This window comes from Numida meleagris, chromosome 4, assembly GCF_002078875.1.
Source record: "Numida meleagris isolate 19003 breed g44 Domestic line chromosome 4, NumMel1.0, whole genome shotgun sequence".
NCBI classification, from domain to species: domain Eukaryota; kingdom Metazoa; phylum Chordata; class Aves; order Galliformes; family Numididae; genus Numida; species Numida meleagris.
Window position 1 is genome coordinate 67744661 of NC_034412.1, and position 21410 is coordinate 67766070.

Below are 21410 nucleotides of genomic sequence, written 5' to 3' on the forward strand. Positions count from 1 at the left end.
TTGGAGTGTGTCCGAAGAAGGGCCAAAAAAAATGATACAAGGGATGGAACACCTCTCCTATGAGGATGGGCTGAAAGAGCTGGGGCTGTTCAGCCTGGAGAAGAAAAGGCTCCCGGGAGACCTGATAGCGGCTTTTCAGTATCTAAGAGGGGGCTGTAAGAAAGAAGAGGACAGACTCTTTAGCAGGAACTGTAGTGATGGAACAAGGAGAAATGGCTTCAAGCTTAAAGAGGGTAGATTTAGGTTAGATAAAAGTCTTTCACAGTGAGAATGGTGAGGCACTGGAACAGACTGCCCAGAGATATGGTGGATGCCCTGTCCCTGGAGACATTCAAAGCGAGGCTGGATCAGGCCCTGGGCAACCTGATCTAGTGTTGGATGTCCCTATTCATTGCAAGGGGAGTTGGATTAGATGACCTTTAAAGGTCCCTTCCAACTCTAAGGATCCTGTGATTCTATGCTTCTAATACAGTAATATATGAGTAAACAAGCAATGCATATTCTATTCTATTATTCTTTTCTATCATTCTATCATACATCTAGTCTCAAATGTCATTTTCAATATTATCTGTATCCATTTGTGCCATTCTTAGAGCAAACAAAATATTTGTAAAACATCTGCAGTTTTATGCTATTAAAGGGTAGAACATGTTACAATAATTTCTTTTGTGGAGGTTTTTCTTGCAGTTGAATTGTTGACATTTGCACCTATAGAAAATCACCAGGACAGGTGATAATCACTGCTCTGAAATAGCTTGGAGAAGCTGTTTGGAAGGCTCCCAAGAAGAACTGAAGACAGACATCATGTGGTGGCCAAATGAGTGTTTTGACATCAGTTATTGGCTCCCTTTGGAAACAGCTGAGATGAAGCCAAAGACTTGGCTAGAATATGCCGTTTCCAGTGTGAGCTGGAGGATGATGCAAAGCAAATGTAGATGTTCTTTTGAAAAATCAATTGTGATCTTCCAAAGAAAAACACATTTTTTTCTACACAGCTTAATATAGAAGTTTATGGGTGAACTTTTCTTTTCTGTAAAATCTATTTTTGAAAGATTGGTACATACAGTACATAACATATAACACGTAATGTTAGGGAACGAGAAGAGACTTTAGGAAGAGAAACCTGAAAGACATCCAGTATGAACTGAAGTTTGTTGTTACATGATCAAGTCCTAAAACTGTCAGTTCTTTTTCTGAAAGTATTACTGCTTCCTTTAATAAAGTACTGCAGCAGAGTAAGATGCTTGACTTGAAGACTTCAGACAACTGGAGGTAGTCACCTCAGTAATGCAGCAACATGCAATTACCGTATTAAAATAAACCACAACCCCTTGAAAGGCAGCTACATTAAACAAAAAGGTCAGTACAAGAAGTTGATTAAAATTTGAAGGATAGAGTTCAAAGCATAAATATATATGCTTTGAAACGTCTAGTTTTACTGCTTTAAAGAATAACTGAGATGATAGCAAGTTTTAATGATAATCTCTTAAGAAAATAGAGATCTTTAAGAAAAAAGATGAAGCTGAGAAAAAAAAAGTGACCATATTTTTTCTTTTCTTTTTTTTTGGACACATAAATCATGATGATATTTCATGTTTCACTTTTTGGCTGAATGCACTTATAAAATTTTATGCAAAGATTTTTAAAAAGCTATTTTGAATATATCTGAACATTTCCTGTTGTATTAATCTTTATTGAGGATTAATTTTAGAAACTGCACCACAATTCATGAGAAATAAATTTACATGGAAAAAATAGTGATTTAATGTCATAATCATATTCCAAAAAAGAGTAAGGAAAAATATTTTGTGATATTCACCCATCTCTAGTGGAGAAATATAACATGTATATTCTACAATATGAAAGAAAATCTGAAAAGAATAATGTTATACTTTTCTCTGAAATTCACACTTTATCCTCTGTATTATGAGTTCCTTTGGGAAATAAGGTAATTTAAAAACTTCTACAGGAATTTTTGAAAGTATGTCAAAGAGAATAATAAGAGAAAATTCATTATTTATGAAGTGGCAGACCTAAAAGTTCGAATGGAATTTTAAAGGAAAACTGGACTTCCAGAATTCTTCCCTATGGAGGTTTGGTCTCATACTTGCATAAGCAATGACACCCCATGCAAAAAAAACGGACAAACTGCACTTTTATCCTGATATTTAGACTTGCAACTGTTACATGCCTGAACGGAATGCTCAGACACTAACATCTGGTTTTCTAGATGAAGATTAATTGTTTATAGATTTAAGCTGGGAAATCAAAGGGGAGGGAAAAGAGGTAAGCTAAACCATACCTTTTCACAAAATGTCTTTCTAATATGGCTCAATCTTTGTGTATTTGATTCCTCTAGAAGTTTTTAGGAAAAGAGCCATAGGCAGGATTAAATATGGTCCCCATACACTTGGGGTTTAAAAGTTAGCCATAACACCATTCACCTTCTTATGACATTGTATGGCAAAGACGATTTCATCCTATTGGTCATTTTTCAATTTTTTATAAAGCAATTTGTCTAGAGCATGTTGAATACTATAAAACGGTTTTCCAAATGGCTTTTTTTTTTTTTTTTAAGTGAAAGTTAAAACCAACTCCTACTTGTTGCCGTTGTTTTCCTCTTCTTCCGGTCTGGGTGATGAAATGTATTTCTTTCTCACAGCTCTTGAGTCAGAAACGTTTCTGCGTAACAGCTGAACAAAATGAAGAGAGATTGTTACAAAAGCTAATAGCAATTGCAGCAACTAGAGATCAGATTGATCTGAGTGAGATAAGAAAATACAGATTTTCTGAGTTTAAACAATGGTCTTTTCATCTTGCACAAGGGAGTTCAAACTCATCTCTTTGACTTAGAGGTGAACAAGATATGGTGCAAAAGAGCACTCCAAAATCTGATGTCAAGATACTTAACCTTGAGCTCACTGAGAGGATAATCAGGTGCCACTGTTGAGGCTGTAAGGCTGATATCTGGCCTGTGCTAAGCAGATGAAAGAGTTATAAAACAACAGCAATAAAAATAGAGCTACAGTTGAGATGTTAAAATAGTACTGCCACAGAAAACATGTTTAGATAGTTATAAGGAGCAACTTAAATAGGAAGTGGCTTGTGAAGAGAACAAAAAACAGCAACAACAAAGTCTAAACCAAAATAAAGAGAGATGTATTTATTCTTAGGCAGGAAAAGGTGACAGACATTTACAATATGTGAAGCAGGCAATTTATCTTAGATTTCTGCTAGGTACCACCATTGCTGGCAGCTTGTGAAGTACAAAGAGAGAAGGTCAGGACTCCCCTGGAGAAGTTCAGCCCAGGTATAAACATGCTGCTAGATGCAGAGCCCCATGTTTGCAGAAGCATATCAGATGGAGAAAAATGGCAAGTCAGTAATTGCAAAAAATGTTTGTTCTGAATTTGGCTCTTTCTCTCTGTTTTATGTACAGCTCTCTTTTGTTTGCATGTATTTGTTATTTTGACTGTTAACTGGAGAGCATATATAGAAAAGGTCAGAATTCCTCTTGGGATAAATTGAGCAAAATATGTAGGAAACTCTTTTCCAGTGGTCACAAGATTCAACCTTTAAAATATACAGGATGACAAACATCAGAAAGTAAACAGCATCATCACCTCCAGAAATAATTTTGTTTATCATCAGCTACTCTTTATACCTACTTAGGGTAGACCCCATAGTCTTTGGGGTCTAGAGTCCTTTCTGATCTGTGCTAAGTAGTAAAAATATCAGCACTCTTCTATTTCTTGCTATTTGGTAAGGTTGTCCCCACAGAGCAGAAGAGAACAGGTGATTTTCTGATTTATTTTAGAGCAAAAGCAGGTCAGTAACCTTAAACAAACTGTCTACGCTGTCATGGTTTTGTGGTTTGTCATTGGTATTCCACATCATAACATTATGCAAAGAGTTAATGCTGCAGTTCCGTGGATTGTTGATATTTCCAGTCTTTTGGTCTCAGAAGAGAAGAATGAACTGCAACTCCCAGAAGACTTCATTTTTCCATTTCTGTTTTCCGTTCAGAGGGAAAGATAAAACTGACTGGGAGTCATGAGACTGCCTCTTCTCTTTTTGCTCCCTGGCCATTTTGCCTACAGCATTAGAGTAAGGACTTAGGTTTCAGAAACTCTCTCTTTCTCATTTTATTTGATATATTAGCTTCAATTCCAGTCATATTATATTATATTTGTTTGTGAGGGTAGATAGAGATAGGACAAGGGGGAATGGTTTTAAGCTGAGACAGGGGAGATTTAGGTTAGATATTAGAAGGAAGTTTTTCACACAGAGGGTGGTGACGCACTGGAACAGGTTGCCCAGGGAGGTTGTGGATGCCCCGTCCCTGGAGGCATTCAAGGCCAGACTGGACGTGGCTCTGGGCAGCCTGGTCTAGTGGTTGGTGACCCTGCGCTTAGCAGGGGGGTTGAGACTCGATGATCCTTGAGGTCCTTTTCAACCCAGGCCATTCTATGGTTCTATGATTCTATGATTCTATGATTCTATGATTCTATGATTCTATGATTCTATGATTCTATGATTCTATGATTCTATGATATTGTGTTATCTCACATTCCACTACTGTATTTAGCAAACTAAGTTTTTCCCTCATCTCGTTGCCGCTGCTTTCCTTGTCTAGGCCCATCTCCCTGCCTTTTCCCTTCCCCCCTCTTTTTCCTGGGGTATCGTTCCATGGGTCCCTTTGTCCCCTTGTCATGCAACGAGGCCAAACCAAGCCAAACTGTGACATACGCTAATATAACTGACTTTATGCTAAAGATGATCAAAAAAGATTTCACTGCACCAGCTAAGCTCTGTAGAGCCCATCCAAAGAGGCTTGTGATAAATTTCTGAAAATCTGATGATTTTCAACCACTCCAGACAGACTTGAAAGACTGTCTCTTGCCACTTGCCTAGCTGAAGGAATTTTAGCCCTTGGGGAAAATCTGGCCAAATTTTTTACTTTAGTAAAAAGAGTAATTTTTAACTCTTTAAAATTCTGTTATAAAATAAAATCAATAAAAAGGTTAGTTTATCGTTCTAGTTATCACCAGGGAGCTCAGTCTAAGAACATTACCTTCAGTGACATGGTTCCATATGTCTAGAAAATATAGAATTACCTAAATGGGTACATAACACAGCAAAACTGGTCAGCACTGCAGATCTGAAGGAAGAAAGTGTTCATGCAATCTTTTCAAGACATTTGTTATACAGTAGAAGAAAACTGGAAGTATTTGCTGAGCTTTGTTGTTCTGTGTCTCATTATACTTAAAGTTTTCTGCTAAACTGAGTAATCAGTTTGAGTACTGCAAGCATATTCATCACATTTGAAGTAGCATTATGTTTGGGGGAAACATACTATACTCCATTTAGAAGTAAATTTTCTCATTCAATAGATAAATCAATTCCATTTTTAGCATCTGAGAAGATAAATTTTTCCAAGCATACTAAACCATAGCAATCATCTCAGATATCAGACTGCAAACATACTTATTACATTCATTTATATTTTGAAAAATGAAACACAATTTTTGTCTTTATCAAAACCTACAAATATATTTACAGAATACCAAGAGTTCATTTAAACAAAAATTACAGTACTCATTTATTACTTAAAAATATTTTCCTTAGTAGAAAAGCATCCAAAATAAGGGTGTGTCAGGTTCCAACCACCTGATTTAAAGGGTCATTGCCTATTTTTATATATATACATGCTTAAATATTTTTTTCAAAGTGACAGGGAAAGCCATTTAAATAACACCTTTTTCTTCACTAGATATATACTCTTAAAAATATTTAACACCAGTGGTAATTTTTCTTCCTGTTCCAATTAGAACACACATTTTTCAGTTGATGAGAGAATTAGTCAATACTTAATTCTGTCCTAAATTTATGATGAATTGATTGATACAACTATATTTACATCTTGGATATCTTTGATAAGAGTCAGGTAGGCTTATGTTAGGGAATATAATTGCTTGCTACAAAGACACTGTCAATATTTTAAGGGCAGTTTTTAACCACCAGAGATGATCTTTATGGATACAGAATGCATATATACACACAATTCATGTAAGGTGATAATATCAGAAAACATAACAGTGCGTTATAATGAATAATAAAATAAACCCCTTATAGAAGTAAAAAGTATTTCTAGTTAATCAAATTCTTACTACGGTGTGAAAGTGTTGTAATCCACATAAAATTGATCTCTACACGAATCTGGCTCAAATGCATTCAACGGACATTAGTAGATTGGTATAGACGACACTGTAAACCCAGGAATTTGCTACAGTGGAATGAGTAACAAATTCTGTATCTGCAAGTATGAGTTCATTTTTAAAATGACGTATTCTTCTCTGTATCTGTGCTCCTTTTATATTTTCTTTCTGACAATATTCCAGTAATAGATTTTCTTCCATGATGATTACACAGAAAATGTGTCAGCTTTTATATACCCCCCTTCTTCAGAAAATCCCAACACTCTTGATAATTCTTCTGAGAACCAAAATAGTATTTTATTCCTATTTTAAGAAGAAAAAACAAAATCGTCAGAGTCAAATGACTTACCAAGGGTTCCATAACAACTTTAATGTTACTCCTGGAACAGAAACCAGAGCTTACAAATAATTATTTGTTTTTCAGCTCCACAGCAAAAATAAGAACTAGCTTTCCTTCCTTCTGTCATATCAAACAAGCAAGATCTGAATGAAAATAAATATGTTTTTTCTAAACCAGACCCTTTTCTTCAAAAAAGAAGCAGAATGCATGTTGAATTTAAAAGATCTTTTTGGTATTGTGTCACACTTGCAAAGTAAACAAGATCTGTAGTCTTCCTTCCATTTACTCTCACCATTGGGCCTTCAAAAAACATGCTTACGTTCTGTTCCAATTTAAAGGCTGCTTGGAGGTTCAAATATATTCATTCCACCAAGTAAGATGGTATCTTATCCTGTACTAAGACATTCTGGATGAGAACCATTCACTATCTTCCTGTGACCCTGCCAGGGTTAGGGACACCTTCCACTAGATCAGGTCGCCTGAAGTCCCACTCGGTCCCTGGCCTTAAAAATTTCCAGGGATCGATCATTCACATCTTCTCTAGGCTGCCTGTTCCCATGCCTCACCACACTTCTAGTGAAGAATTTCTTCATTATATTTAATCTAAATCTACCCTCTTTTACTTTATAGCCATTACCCTTTGTTCTATTACTACACTCCCTCATAAATAGTCCCTTCAGTTTTCTTGTAGGCCCCTTTAAGTACTGGAAAGCTGCTGTAAGGTTTCCCTGCAGCATTCTTTTCTTCAGGATGAACAACCCCAACTCTCTCTCAATCTGTCTCTGTAGGACAAATGTCCTGGCCCTCTGATCATCCTTGTATCTCTCCTCTGGACTCACATCAATGGGTCTATGTTCTTCTTATGTTGGGAATCACTGAGCTGAATACAGTACTCCAGATGGGGGTTAATGTGAGTGGAGCAGAGGGGGAGAACCACCTAATTTAACCACCTGGCCACTCTTCTTTTACTGCAGTCTGTGATACATTTGTTTTTTCAGACTACATGTGCACATTGCCAGTACTGGATGAGTCTCTCATTAACCAACACCATTCTCCTCATGTCTACTCTGAACTATTCTTTGCCCACCCCATATCTGTGCTTGGGATTGCCCCAGACCAGGTGCAGAAACTTACACTTGGCCTTGTTGAACTTCATGGTGTTTGCACAAGCCTACCCCCCAAGTCGGCCAAGGTCCCTCTGGATGGCATCTCCTCCCTCCAGTATGCAAACCACACCATACAGCTTGGTGTTATCGACATTTTGCTGACAGTGAACTCAATCTCACTGCCTATGTCACCGACAAAGATGTTAAACAGTGTTGGTCCCAGTACTGATCTCCGAGGAATACTAGTCTTCAACAGGATATCATGTGGTTGACACAACTCTTTAAGTGTGACCATCCAGTTAATTCCTTATCTACCAAGTGGTCCATCACTTGGATCCATATCTCTCCAATTCAGAAATAAAGATGTCATGTGCGACAGTCTAATGCTTTGCACAAGTCCAGGTAGATGGTATCAGTTGGTCTTCCTTTATCCCTAGTGTTGTAGCTCTGTTACAGAAGGCCACCAAATCTGCCAGGCATAATTTGCCCTTAGTGAAGCCATGCTAGCTGTTATAAATTCCCTTCTTGTTTTCCATGTGCCTTAGAAAACTTTTTAAGGAGGATCTACTCCATGATCTTGTTGGATACAGAGGTGAGACTGACTGGTCTGTAATTCCTTGGAATCTGTCTTTTGTTCCTTTTTAAAAATGAGGTTATATTTCCCCTTTTCCAGCCAGTGGGAACTTCAATTCAGACTGTCTCAACTGCTCAAATATGATGGAAGGTGGCTTAGCAAATGCATTCAACACTCCATTAATCTAGTCGTATCAATAACCACATGTGCAAATGAAGTTGCAGAAGGAATGAAATTGGTCTCTAGTTCTGACTCTTCTTTATTGACCTTCATTAACTGTCACAGCACGTGTGCTCATCTGAACTGGTGTCATTCTGCATTGGCAGTTACTTATTTTATGGACAGTTTATGAGATCTAGTCATATACTTAAGCTCTGATTGGGCCTAGAACTCCAAATCCTCCCATCCTTGTATTGATCCATTAGTCCAGCATAAAGTTGATCAACATACTAAAAGTAAAAATAAGCAAGTTCCTATAGTTAACAATTTAATTTACATAATTTACTTTTAGTAGTTTCGGTGGTAGGTAGAACAGTAATATTAGACTCTATTAAGCTATGGAAAACTTGAATAAATTGAGAATAAGGAAAAATAAGCATGAGGTAAATGATTAAATTGTATGAGTTTAAAATATTTATACCAGCAGCAGTCTTATGAAAGGGAAATCTTTCATAGAAATTATACTAAGTTTATCTCCTTTTTCTCTTCAGTTCAGTGGTTCCAGTATTTACAAATGAAACAATTGTCCTCATTATTTTGTAATACTGGAGAACCATGGGTTTGTAGAAGAGCACAGAAATGAGAACTATGGAAGAGAAAGTATATTCTTTGAAATGTTTAGAGTCCCTGCACAATCTCATGAATTGTTGATTAAAAAGGATCTGAGGAAGAGGAGGTTGGAAAAGAAAACAAGGATTTAGACAAATCTGTTTTACTCTGAGCTTCATCAGCTTACCCAAAAAAGAAATGGAGTCAGGCTGTGATTTAACCAGCAAAATATCTTTCATTTATATTCCCTTTCTCATACATGTTTTCTTTCACAAAGTTTAAATGCTGTGAATCATTTAAATTCCTTGACTGTAAATAACATAATGAAAAGTCATGTTTCTCTGAAGCACATCTAAAGCGTTAAATAATTTCCTGTTTATCCTAAGGATTGCAGATATTGTTATAAAACATTCACATTTTCTGCTCTCTTAAACATTGGTTAAAGACTAAAATTATAAAAGATCAGTACTGAATAATGAGAGAATACAAGATGATTTCTGCACCTGAAAAGTGCATTAATTCTTTTCTATCATAGTGCAAGAAAATGGAAAAACATGCATTTTCCCTAAAAAGGGCTTTCAAAATCCTAACCTATATAGACGTATTACAGCAAGCTGTGAAAACCCAGTCTACACTGAATGATCAAATGCTGAGAGCCAATTACAGCTCAGTGTTTAAACCAATAGTGTATTATTTCTTAAACAAACAAACAAAAAGGCCAGCCTATGCATGTGCCCCCAAGCATGGGGATGGATGTGAAGAGGCACGTACTTAGGAGGATGCTGGAAAATTCACCTACTAATAAAGTATAACACTTAAATCTATCAGTGAAGGTCTCTGTTTTCCTACTTCCTCTACACGAGTCGTGCAGTTGAGCATGGCCTTAGCTATCTTCATTGTTATCTCTTGGACATTGAGCTGTGGCATCAGCATGAAGGAGATAAGAAATAAGCTAAGCCCTGAACATGCTCCTTGTTGCTACCCTTGAAGTTATAGGCTATGCAATAAAACAGGAGGTGAGCAAAACTGTTGGGTGGCAACAATCAGGGAGGGGTTTAGAAATGCACAATAAACAAGGAAGGAATATAAGTGAAACAGCAGGAATGAAATTACAGGATGGTATTTGTCTGGTTCTCATGTCAATAGTAACTAATTCACTGATTCATCCTGGGTTGTACATTATAGAATAAATGTGTCATTAACAATTCTGTTCCATATTACTTCTCCTCCACACTGTGCTTCATTTCTTGGGCCAACCTTTAGAAAGAAAAGAACAAATTGGGGTAAAAAAAAAGGTTTAAATAAAAAACTTTAGAAAAGTTCAAGCTCCTTTTGTCTTAAACTAAATGAAAGGTTACGGAAGGTGGTTTGTATTTTTTAAGTTTCAGTTAATTTAATTTTGATAACGTTTAATACTCTCAAAGCTTTGGCTAATACGCTCTCACGTATCTGACTATAACTTAAAAGATACTAATGTCTTTTAAAAATATGAATATTTCTTACATTTACAACCATGCATTTGTGAGCATTTAATCCTCCTTGGCTGTCGAAATTTGTAACATCCCATTCTCTCATGTGTCCAGCACCACATAAATGAATGTATACCTGGAAGTATAGTAAGTACAGAGCTTCACTACTTCAAACAAACTTTCTAAATACCAGCTCAGCATTAGTATGTCTAGCATTTTCAATTTGGAAGAGGCACACCAGTGTTTTTCCTCCTGTAAAGATCTCAGACTTCTCAAAATCATATATTATGTTTAGCATTAGAATTGAAAATTTACCTCTGAATAATATGACCTCAGCATGTAAATGAGGTTTTGTGTTAAGCTTATTTAAAATTAGGATTCTTCCATCAGCCCAAAGTCATTAAGGATCTTGTTTCACTTCATTATTAAACAGGAGCAATTAGAAAGCTTGAGATTCCTTCCCTACACACCACATAGTATAAATGGCACAGGTGAAGTCTGTGACTAATTCTGAGATCCCAGTGTGAGAATAGGTGACATTTTCTAGTAGCCAGAAGGGAGCTTCAAATTTTGACACACCTGCTGTTAAACCTGCTGGCGCCGTCATCTCTTTTGAGGTGTCTGTAATGATTGGGCTGCAATTTGTACAATTTTCAGGGACTTCTTTCACCATCCAGTTTATCTTCTTTCACTTCTCTTTTGTTCAAGAAATGTGATGCCATCAGCTTAGCGGATGGAATTCTTTTCTCTTTATTTTGGGATATATTTATTGATAACAAACTGACCAGTTCAGCAGAGGATATTACATTACATCAAATTCAAACAGCTGTTACTATTCACTATTCATAGTGTTCTAAAAATTAACATGAAGTTATCTTTATTTTCTCTTAAAGAAGACACAAATGATAGAATTTGAAAGTATACTTATACATTTCTTAATCCTATAAATTAATCACTACAATAAATGACTAATGTATTAAAATTTCACTCATAAACAAATTCATATAAAATAAGAGAACCTCAACTGTTTATAAGCCTAGCTGTAAATGGACAGAATACACTAACTCACAGAACAAAGGGGAAATGACAGCATTTTCATTTTTAAAATTAATCCAGATTTATTCTTGAAAAGAAGTGCTTCTCAATGACAGTAAACATTTATACTCCAGCCTTTAGTGCTTATGAAAGTGACAGTAATAACCTTGACCTGAAGGGCTGCCTTATCTTTATTTGCGTGAATCTGTACTGACACCTGAAAATAGGCAATTAGGAATTGAATTGAAAGCAGGTGGGCTTTTTCTCCTCTGAGAGTTGCTCAAGCATCTGGACAGACATGCAAGACATGTTAGCCATTCTACAAAAGAAAGCTCAAAGTAATGTATACCTCCACAAGGGAGGAATGAACAGCGATGTTCTGAGTCATTTCTTGCTCTTCAGGTGTTATAGCTATGTGCCACTCCTCGTGACAGGCAGATGCCAAATTTACAGTTTAGCTCGTACAAATGAGAAGCACCACTGCAAAATCCTTTAAGATGTTTTGAGAGGCCTTCTTCCAAGGGAATCCAATGGCAAAAACACTTCACTTCTCTGTGATAAATCTGTCTTTGTCTTCCCCTCGTAGACTGCCAATATTATTACTCCCTGCACTTTCAGCTCCTATTATATAATCACTTCTTAACAGGGACTCAAACAGTACTAACAGTCCCCTTACACAAGATTAGTTATTATATTATTTTTATATGTATATAAAATGTCTGTGTATTTAAATAAAATGTATTTATTTAAATCAATAAATCTAATTCAATAGATTTAAAAGGGAGTATAGTGGTCAACCTTTTTATTTACTCTTGAAAACCATGCTAAGCACTGATAAGAGAGAAAATCACTTTGAGAATGAGTTCTTCATTTGCCTGTAAAAATTTACTGAAATTTCTGCTATAAGAAGAGTTTCTTTTTGTTACAACTTCTTGGAACCTGTCTTTCTGTGTATGGGAACTGCTGAGTCATGGCCTAAACCACTGATTGAGCACCTGGAGGAAAGACCCAGTCAGCCCTGGGAGCACAGGTGAAGGCAATTCACCTGTGCAACCAGAAGGGGTGGAGCCTGTCTCCACCCCTCTTAGGCCTCATTTAAGGGCTGGCTGCCCCTAAGGAAGGATCTCTTCTTGGAGATTCCTCCTTGGTGGGAGTCTTTTTCTGCGAGCCCCAAATCTTCCGATCTGGGTGAGCGCTGTATTTTCCTTCCGCCTCTTGTAACGCTATTTCCATCACGTTAGTCCTGCTTATCGCTACATTCTGAAACAAATATGTATTGGTGAAGATATGGTATTGTACAAAAAAATGTTATGTGTGGATAACTTCCTAGGAATTCAGGTCAACTTCTTTGTCTTAACATCTCCGTAGCTGTCTCTGGTTTCAAAGGATGTATGCTAATGTCACAATCATCTGGCAAAAAGGCTAGTAAAAAAGTAGGAGAAAAACTATATGGTACCTAGACAAGCATACAGAACACTTAATTAAACATTTAGATTTTAATAATAATAATACCACAGAAGAGTTACTGTTGCATTATTGCTATAAATAGTTAATGAACATAAAATCATATAAATTTTTAACTAAGACACGTTTTGAATGACAAACTCATTTGATCTATTTGGAAGCATATAGAGTATTAAAATCTGGATGATTTTTATTAACTGATTTTAAAAATTATATTATGCCATTGGATAACAATCTTACATGATGCATGTGTGCTTTTTTTTCTGTCCTTATTTTTTTTGAAGGGTAATGAGATATTATATTAGAAATAAAACTATTTCAATCTCTATTTTTCCTGTTCATTTTTACTTTTTATATTGTTTGTATCTAGCACTCAAATAGTAAACAGTCCTTGTATCATGTTTTCACAGAATACTTTTGACGTGTTTGCAAATATTTGCGAAAATATTCATTTCATTGGGCTAAACTCCAAATCTGTAAGAGCCAGTTCAGTAGTTGTGAACAGATTTTAATATGTGGATATTCAAATTCATAAACAAGAGATAGCTTTTATGAAAGATAAATAATATAGTTGTCATTTGTAAATAGACAATATTTGCAAACTAAGGAGATCCTCTAGAATTCTGGCCTAAGATACTGAATGAAATACTTTTGAAATTTATCTCAGTGGGACAAAGGCTTTTTAATGCAAATCCTCTCTCCCACTCAGTAGGGTAAGATAAAATGTAGCTATGCACACAAGTGTTTAAACTGGACAGATATTGTGTTGTAGCTATGGGTTTTTTTATATGAAAGTAGAAACAAGCATATTACAGCAGAGATCTTGTTGCAAAGATAGAAAACAAAATCTATAAAAAAATAAATTTCTACTTCTTTTTCTTCTAGCATTAAATTTTTATTGTAAATATTTATAATCTCCATTTTTTTATTTGGGGAAAAAAAAAGTTACCTAAAATACAATTACACTTTATTTTATGACTTTTCATTTTTCATGTTTTGTACTCTTGACTCTTGTCTGGATACAGCCTGAATCAGGAATGAAGTAATAATTCAGACTGAATATATCTCTTTTTCATGTAATTTCAAAAATAAGTTTCTTTTTGGATATGTCATATGTTACATAGTAACACTGCATACAACATTCAGGTGCCTTTGTCAGTGTTAATTTCATTTATTACAGATAGATAAAAAATTATTTAGCATTATAAAAAATATCTTGGATTGTTATTGCTATTTGCAAACTGAAGGAGCATGGAACCATCTCTTTTTTCCCTCTAGGTTTCCTATTATGTGTGAATTTCTTTTTAATTTGGTAAACTACCATATTGGCTACAGTCAGGATAGACAGCCTTGAAGGAGGGAAATGAAATAAAAAATCATTATGTTTCAAGAAAAAGATGTGCACTCCAGTGAGTTTCTGTACCTAATAATTATTTAGAAAGTGCTGACATTATTAACTGAGTGTAAAATAGATCTCAATCTGAGACCATTATGACAAAAAAAAAAATACAGGACATTGTTTCCCTTCTGATAAATGAGGACAGAGAACTGGCTTCCTCAGACATGGAAGGCCCCCCATGTCTGCCAGGACCCTGAAACTCTAGGTGTGGGTGAGAGGAGTGGATTCTGTCCCACTGTGACAGTGGAACAAGTCCGAGACCTCCTCATGAAATTGAATGTATCTAAGTCCGTGGAGCTGGATGATATGCATCCCAGGGTTCTGGGAGAGATGGATGATGTGGTTGCTGAGCAGCTCTCAATCATATTTGAAAAATCATGGCTGTCAGGTGAAATCCCCAGTGACTGGATAAAGGGAAACATTACTCCCATTTTTAAGAAAGGAAGAAATGTTGACCTGGGGAACAACAGGCTGGTGAGCTTCACCTCTGTGCCTAGGAAGATCATGGAGCAGATCCTTGTAGAAGCTATGTTAAGGCACATACAAGACAAAGAGGTGATCCGAGGCAGCCAGCATGGCTTCACCAAGAGCAGATCTTGCCTGACCAATCTGGTGGCCTTCTATGATGGAGTGACAGCATAGGTGGATGGGGGAAGAGTGATGGATTTCATCTACCTCAACTTCTGCAAAGCTTTTGACATGGTCCCTCACCGCATCCTTCTCTCTAAATTGGAAAGGTATGGATTTGAAGGATGGACTGTTCAATGGATTAAGAATTGGTTGGCTGCATGCAGCCAAAGGGTTGTGATTAATGGTTCTATGTCTGGGTGGAAGCTGGTCACGAGTGGTGTCCCCCCAAGGGTCGGTCTTGGGACTGGTGCTCTTCAACATCTTTGTTAATGACGTAGATGATGGAATTGAGTGCACCCTCATCAAGTTTGCGGATTACACCAAGCTGAGTGGTGCAGTCAATACATTGGAAGGAAGGGAAGCCAGCTAGAAGGACCTGGACAGGCTGGAGAAGTGGGCCCATGTGAACCTAATGAGATTCAACAAGGCCAAGTGCAAGGTGCTGCACTTGGGCTGGGGTATAATCCCAGGAATTTATACAAACTGGGGGAAGATTTCCTTGAGAGTAGCCCTGCAGAGAGGGACTTGGGGGTCCTGGTGGACGAGAAGCTGGACACGAGCCAGCAGTGTGTGCTGGCAGCCCAGAAGGCCAACTATGTTCTGGGCTGCATTAAAGGAGGAGTGGCCAGCAGGGAGAGGGAGGTGATTGTCCCCCTCTACTCGGCTCTTGTGAGGCCCCGTCTGGAGTACTGTGTCCAGGCCTGGGGCCCCCAGCACCAGAAAGACACAGAACTCTTGGAATGAGTCCAGAGGAGGGCCACCAAGATGATCAGAGGGCTGGAGCACCTCTCCTATGAGGAAAGGTTGAGGGAACTGGGCTTGTTTAGTTTGGAGAAGAGAAGGCTTCAGGGAGACCTCATTGTGGCTTTCCAATACTTGAAGGGAGTGTATAAATGGGAGGGAGAATGACTGTTTGACAAGGGGGAATGATCTTAAACTAAGACAGGGGAGATGTAGGTTAGATATTAGGAGGAAGTTTTTCACTCAGGGTGGTGACGCACTGGAACAGGTTGCCCGAGGAGGTTGTGGATGCCCCATTCCTGGAGGCAATCAAGGCCAGGCTGGATGTGGCTCTGGGCAGCCTGGTCTAGTGGCTGGGGACCCACGGCAGGGGTGTTGAAACTAGATGATCTTTGAGATCCTTTTCAACCCAGGCCATTCTGTGATTCTATGATTCTATGATTTTCTTAAAGAAAATACTACTTTGAGAGCTGACTCATGAAGAAGCATTTTGGTTGTTATTTTGAATACTCAGTTTGTATTATCTTCATCTTTTTGTAGAACTTTGCATTTATAGGTGAGATTTACAGTGGAGGAAATTTGCCTGTTTATATGCTAGAAAGAAATAGTCCCTGCCCTGATATTACAGTAGTGAAATGAAAATACCCTGTGGCAGTATCATCCTTCTGCTTCAAACTCTTCTGCTATAGCAAGTAGCTAGGTTACATCTGCATCTCTTACACTTTAAAATCACTGAAGAAAGTCTCCATGAAGTTCTGCCCAAAGAACAGGAGAGACTGTAGGTCTCAATGCATCCAAACCAGCAGATTTTTAATTCTTCCTTTCTTTTGGGTTCTATTACCAAATAAGGGAAGGAAATGATGCAGAATTTAGGCTCTGCATTGAAATGCTTTAGCCTTTTCCAACAATCTTAAAGGATCTGTTCATATTCTTCAAAACACATTATTTTAATTATTATTTCATAAAATCTCACACATGGAGTAAACAAGTTCTTTTTTCCTCAGTATTCATGAGATTTAACTTGAGTATATAGTGATCCTTCTGTTATGCTAATGAATACTTACACATATGTATTAGCCTGTAAAATGAATGTTGGATTTTCACTCCTTGGAGAGTTCAACTATGCCAATAAAACTGAATTCATGATTTTCCTTTTTATGAAATGGAGTGCATATTAAACAAATTTAAAATTGGAAATTGGAAATCATCATCAAATGAAATTTGTACACTTACAAGATGGCACTGAGATTAGATCTTGACTATGACTTATTCAAAACTTCCATTAAAAAAGTAGTCCCAATAAACAAAATAGAAAAATATTATAACAAAGTCATTACTGATTGTCTGCAGATTGCAAAAAAGATAAAGTATAAAATACGGAAGCAGATGGCCACTGATATAGAATAAACAACTTTGTGGGGATATGAGAAGTAAGTCTGCATTTTCCAAAAGAGAGATGTGAAGCCTTGTGCATGGGAACAAAAATCCAAATTGAAGGGTGGACACTGTATTTTTGAAAGCAGTGACTTTAGAAAAAGCTTAGTGACTAATCAGATATTCATAATTTTTTACTTTGATATGTTGATAATTTAATTATTGCATTAATTCAGATGATAATATCTTAAAGCAGATGGTATGTACTTGGCATTGATATTTATTGCTGGATCTTAGTGTTCAGTTCAGATTTCTGCATTTAAGAAGGGTACTGAAATAATTTTGGAATTCAACGAAGAATGAGAACGATCAAAGTATTGTAAATTTTGCCTAATGTAATAAGCCTTTGTAGAACAACACAGGAAACATAATTTCTTTTTCTGATCAGAGGAAAAATACGCAGTGGAAACATGACAAAAAAAATGTCATTGTAATTTAATCTAAGCATTTTTTGAGCCTGATCTGAAGGAAAAAAATGGGTCAAATGAATCAAGAAATTAACAGCCAAGTACTATATTCTTCTTCAGAAACAGCCTACCGCAATAGTCTAGGTCACTTTTGCATGAGATAAATCATACTTTATTGTTATTGCAGTAGAATTTTCATTTCATGCAGGTGTCAGCCAGAAATGTCAAGTACCAGCAAGAACTTAGTAAGATACAGAGATGTCCGAGGGTTGAAGTAAACGATGTAAAAGAACATGAAACAGTTTACTTAGCTGGTCTGTAATGAAGCCAATTAAAAAAAAACTCAGAAAAATGTTATAAATTGTACTACATATCCTACCTATACTCTATTTCAGAAATTGAAGATATACTTGCTTCCATAAAAGCAGACAATTTCATGTTATTGATAGAGTATCTATCCCCATAGGTCTTTAGTGAACAATTTCTACCAGCATTTCTACTCTATGAATTATTAGGAGCCATGTCTCTGAAACATCTCACTTTGTTAAGACTAGTGTGGAAGAAAGAATGCAGAAAATATGATGAGAAGAATATTTCTTCTTAATCTGTAGAAATAGTTGTTAGGCCCCTGAGGTTTTTGATCCTAAAGGATTTCTTTATCAATATCATTAATGCTATGACAAATACATTCTATACCATCTCACTCTTATTTTTTTTCTTATGTCAAATAAATCTTGTCTATACAAATTTTTCAGTATTTAGAATTATAACATCTGAACTCAATAAATTCGCGTGAGTCAGCTGAATCAAAAATAATCATATTAATGTAGTAATAGTTAATTAGGATGAAATTTAAACTAAAGACTAAATCATAAGGCTAAATTTTACTAAATAATATGTTAAAAAATATATTTTCTGCTTTTCTTCCCTTACAACTCACTGAATCAAGTGCATCCATAAACTGACATTTAGAATTTGGCTCTCAGAAAGGAGAAAAAATAAGATTCAAACATAATAGTATAATTGCAGACATAAAGCTTTCCTTCAAGTAATGGCCAAAAGTCAGAATATTCCATGGTTAAAAAATACCATCTGCAGAAAAGACTGAGTTCAACTATCAATTAGTAAGAAGAACTAAATGCCCAGATAAAGTCCTCAACAATTGAAAAAGGCAAATTAAAAAACAAAACAAAAAACCAACAAAACATAACAAAAAATATGAATAATAGTACAATTTTCAGAATTGATATTTCTGAAAACACAAATTACCAAAACCTTTACTGCTGGTTGAATCTGGTCCTGTAACATAGACGTTCGAGCTGTATGTGAATACACATAATTTTTCTGTGTGCTAGTGACGTATGATTTGCAATAGGTGTCATTAACAGATTAATTGCAGTGATGTACAAAGTTATAAATTCTGATTTTATTCTAAAAATAATCATTTGAAAAAGATTAGTCCTTCTGAATCTAATGAACTTTTCAATTTTGTTTTTAAATGCTTCATGTACTGTTGCAACTTTTTATAATGGTCTAAAATATTAAAATGTCCTGACTATATTTATTCCTTGTTTATCATTCAAAAAGAAAAATATCTACTTAGTTTTAAAAGTACGCTAATTTATGGTACTTTAGGTTGAAAATTCTGCTACATGCAAGGGTATCAACCTAATAGTGCTGCCCTCCATTTACTTCATCAGCAGAACACAGCTGAAAGCTTTTCCCCCCCTTAATTAGAAATCTTTTCTATTACTGAAACTCAGTGACTGAAATCATGTTGAGTGTTCTTAGGCAGAATAATTAACTATAAACACACGTGTACATACTTGTGTAATTTAAATATTATAGTTTCAATGTCTGTTACTTCTTTAGTCCCTGATTCTGTAGAAGAGCAGTTCTACAACCTCTCTTGTCCCCAAAGAGAATTTCTTCTAAAAGAGAAGGAAAGAAAGACAACTGAAAAGGGTCAAATAAATAATGACTTTCAAAACAGTTAGTTTCAAGCTCTGAAGACAGTTATGCTCCATTATATGACTGTTTCATATGGAGTGTTATACTGTTTTATATGATGAAAATAATTTAAAACTTATTACAAATCAGCTTCGTACTTGTGTGAATATTAATTGAGGTGAAATCAGGAATTCTATATTCATATGATATAAACAGACTTCTGTGGACCAAAGGGAGAGAGACTTTGCAAAATACTCAGTACCTGTCAACAAGTTCAGCAAATGTTATTGGCATTTTTTTCTAATAAGTGTCAACTTCCAATCAGGGAAGTATTTGCCCTGCTAATTTTTTGTCTTTGCATTTCTGAACAGTTATGGATTTGAATTATTTTCTCTTTTCTTTTGGTACACAGAATAGAATTCTATTCTTTTCCTTTTGTGAGAAAGGGAAAGTTGGCAAGCAAACGATTGTTTGGTCTTTCTGTCAAGATGTGAAGAACTTGACAGGACTAAATGACAGAAACAAAATAGCAGTTCTGAGACATATTAAAGACTTAAAACACTTATTTTCAGTTGCAAGAAAACCTATTAAATCAGACTGCCGCCTTGGTAGCTGAAGAGCTTGAAGAGTGGAAAGAATGAGAACGCTTGCAAGAAAAGTATATTTTATCTGCCTCATACAAGACAGACACAAACCCCTAGTGAGCCTTATCCTTTATACTTCATTGCACTGACTTTGGGAATGTCATTTTTGCTATCAAATAATGTTCTACATATGCACATTTTAAATCATGTTGTTAAATGTTAAACTAAAAAGTGGCTCTTCAGGTAAGGAAATTTGACATTACCCTTTTTTTTTAAGACAAAAGAAAAGAACTACAGTGAGGACCATAAGATTTCTTTTTTCCTGGCTGTTTTCTCTAATGTCCAATTGATTAGGGAACAAATTCTGCTACATTCCTTTTGGGTCAAAAGGACCTTTTTCAGAGTAAGTAGCCCAGATGGTGCTCAAATGTGATTTCTTCTACTGAACACATTTACAGGAGGTAAAAACACAGACTTGCACAGAGGACGCCTCAACAAGATAGCCACATGCTAGGAATTTTTCTGCTGAATGTACATTTTGATATGTTCTTCTTTATCAATTCTTCAAGGTACCAGAATCTACTGAAGAAGTAAGGAAGACTCAGGCATGCAGTATAGTAATAGCTCCTCTAAAAGGAGCAAAGAGCTTTGGAAATATTTAAGCAGGATCAAGGTCCATATAATAAAAATGGCAGGCTTTAAAACATCCCTTACACTTAGCCCACGTGATACCGAAACTCCATATGTACCTCAGTTTTCAAGTCTTTATTGAAGCACACAAGCAAAAGAGGATGGTAGACTAAACTTTTCTGAAACAAGAGAAGGAATTAAACTTAAGTTTTTGAATCCTGAGCTGGGGCCTGTAGCAAACTATACACCAAGAAACAAAAATTTTCCTGATAGTTTCATCATAGCAAGTCATTTTCAGATAGAGTTATATGGCATTGCTGCAGTCATGCAGCTGAAAAATTCCACTCAGTATGAATGGATTTTTCTGATTTCCCCATATTCCAAAATGTTTTCAGTTCCATAGTCTTTGCCACTCAAACATTTGTGCTAATATGAAATAACGAGTTTCTAGCATTTCAGTGTATAAAAGGCACCCCACTGGCTAAATATGCCTGTTTGTACAATCACTCCCTCAGGAACAGATGAAAAGTAAGATTTCTAATTGTGACTGTATATTTTTAATTTTTGAAAACAAATTATCAGGGTAAGTTGATTTTAAAGTACCTAATAGATGCTACTGTTGTGTGCTGTATGGTGCAGGCAAGATGGAAGTTCTGAAAAA

General features: G+C 36.1%; 1 long non-coding RNA gene across 1 annotated transcript; it reads right to left on the reverse strand.

Annotated features, from left to right (window-relative positions):
- Nucleotides 6672-11014, reverse strand: LOC110398191. The gene is made up of 3 exons (XR_002438255.1): nucleotides 10791-11014; nucleotides 10510-10611; nucleotides 6672-10263 (listed from the first exon to the last, which is right to left on the reverse strand). It is a non-coding gene; the product is annotated as an uncharacterized LOC110398191 (long non-coding RNA).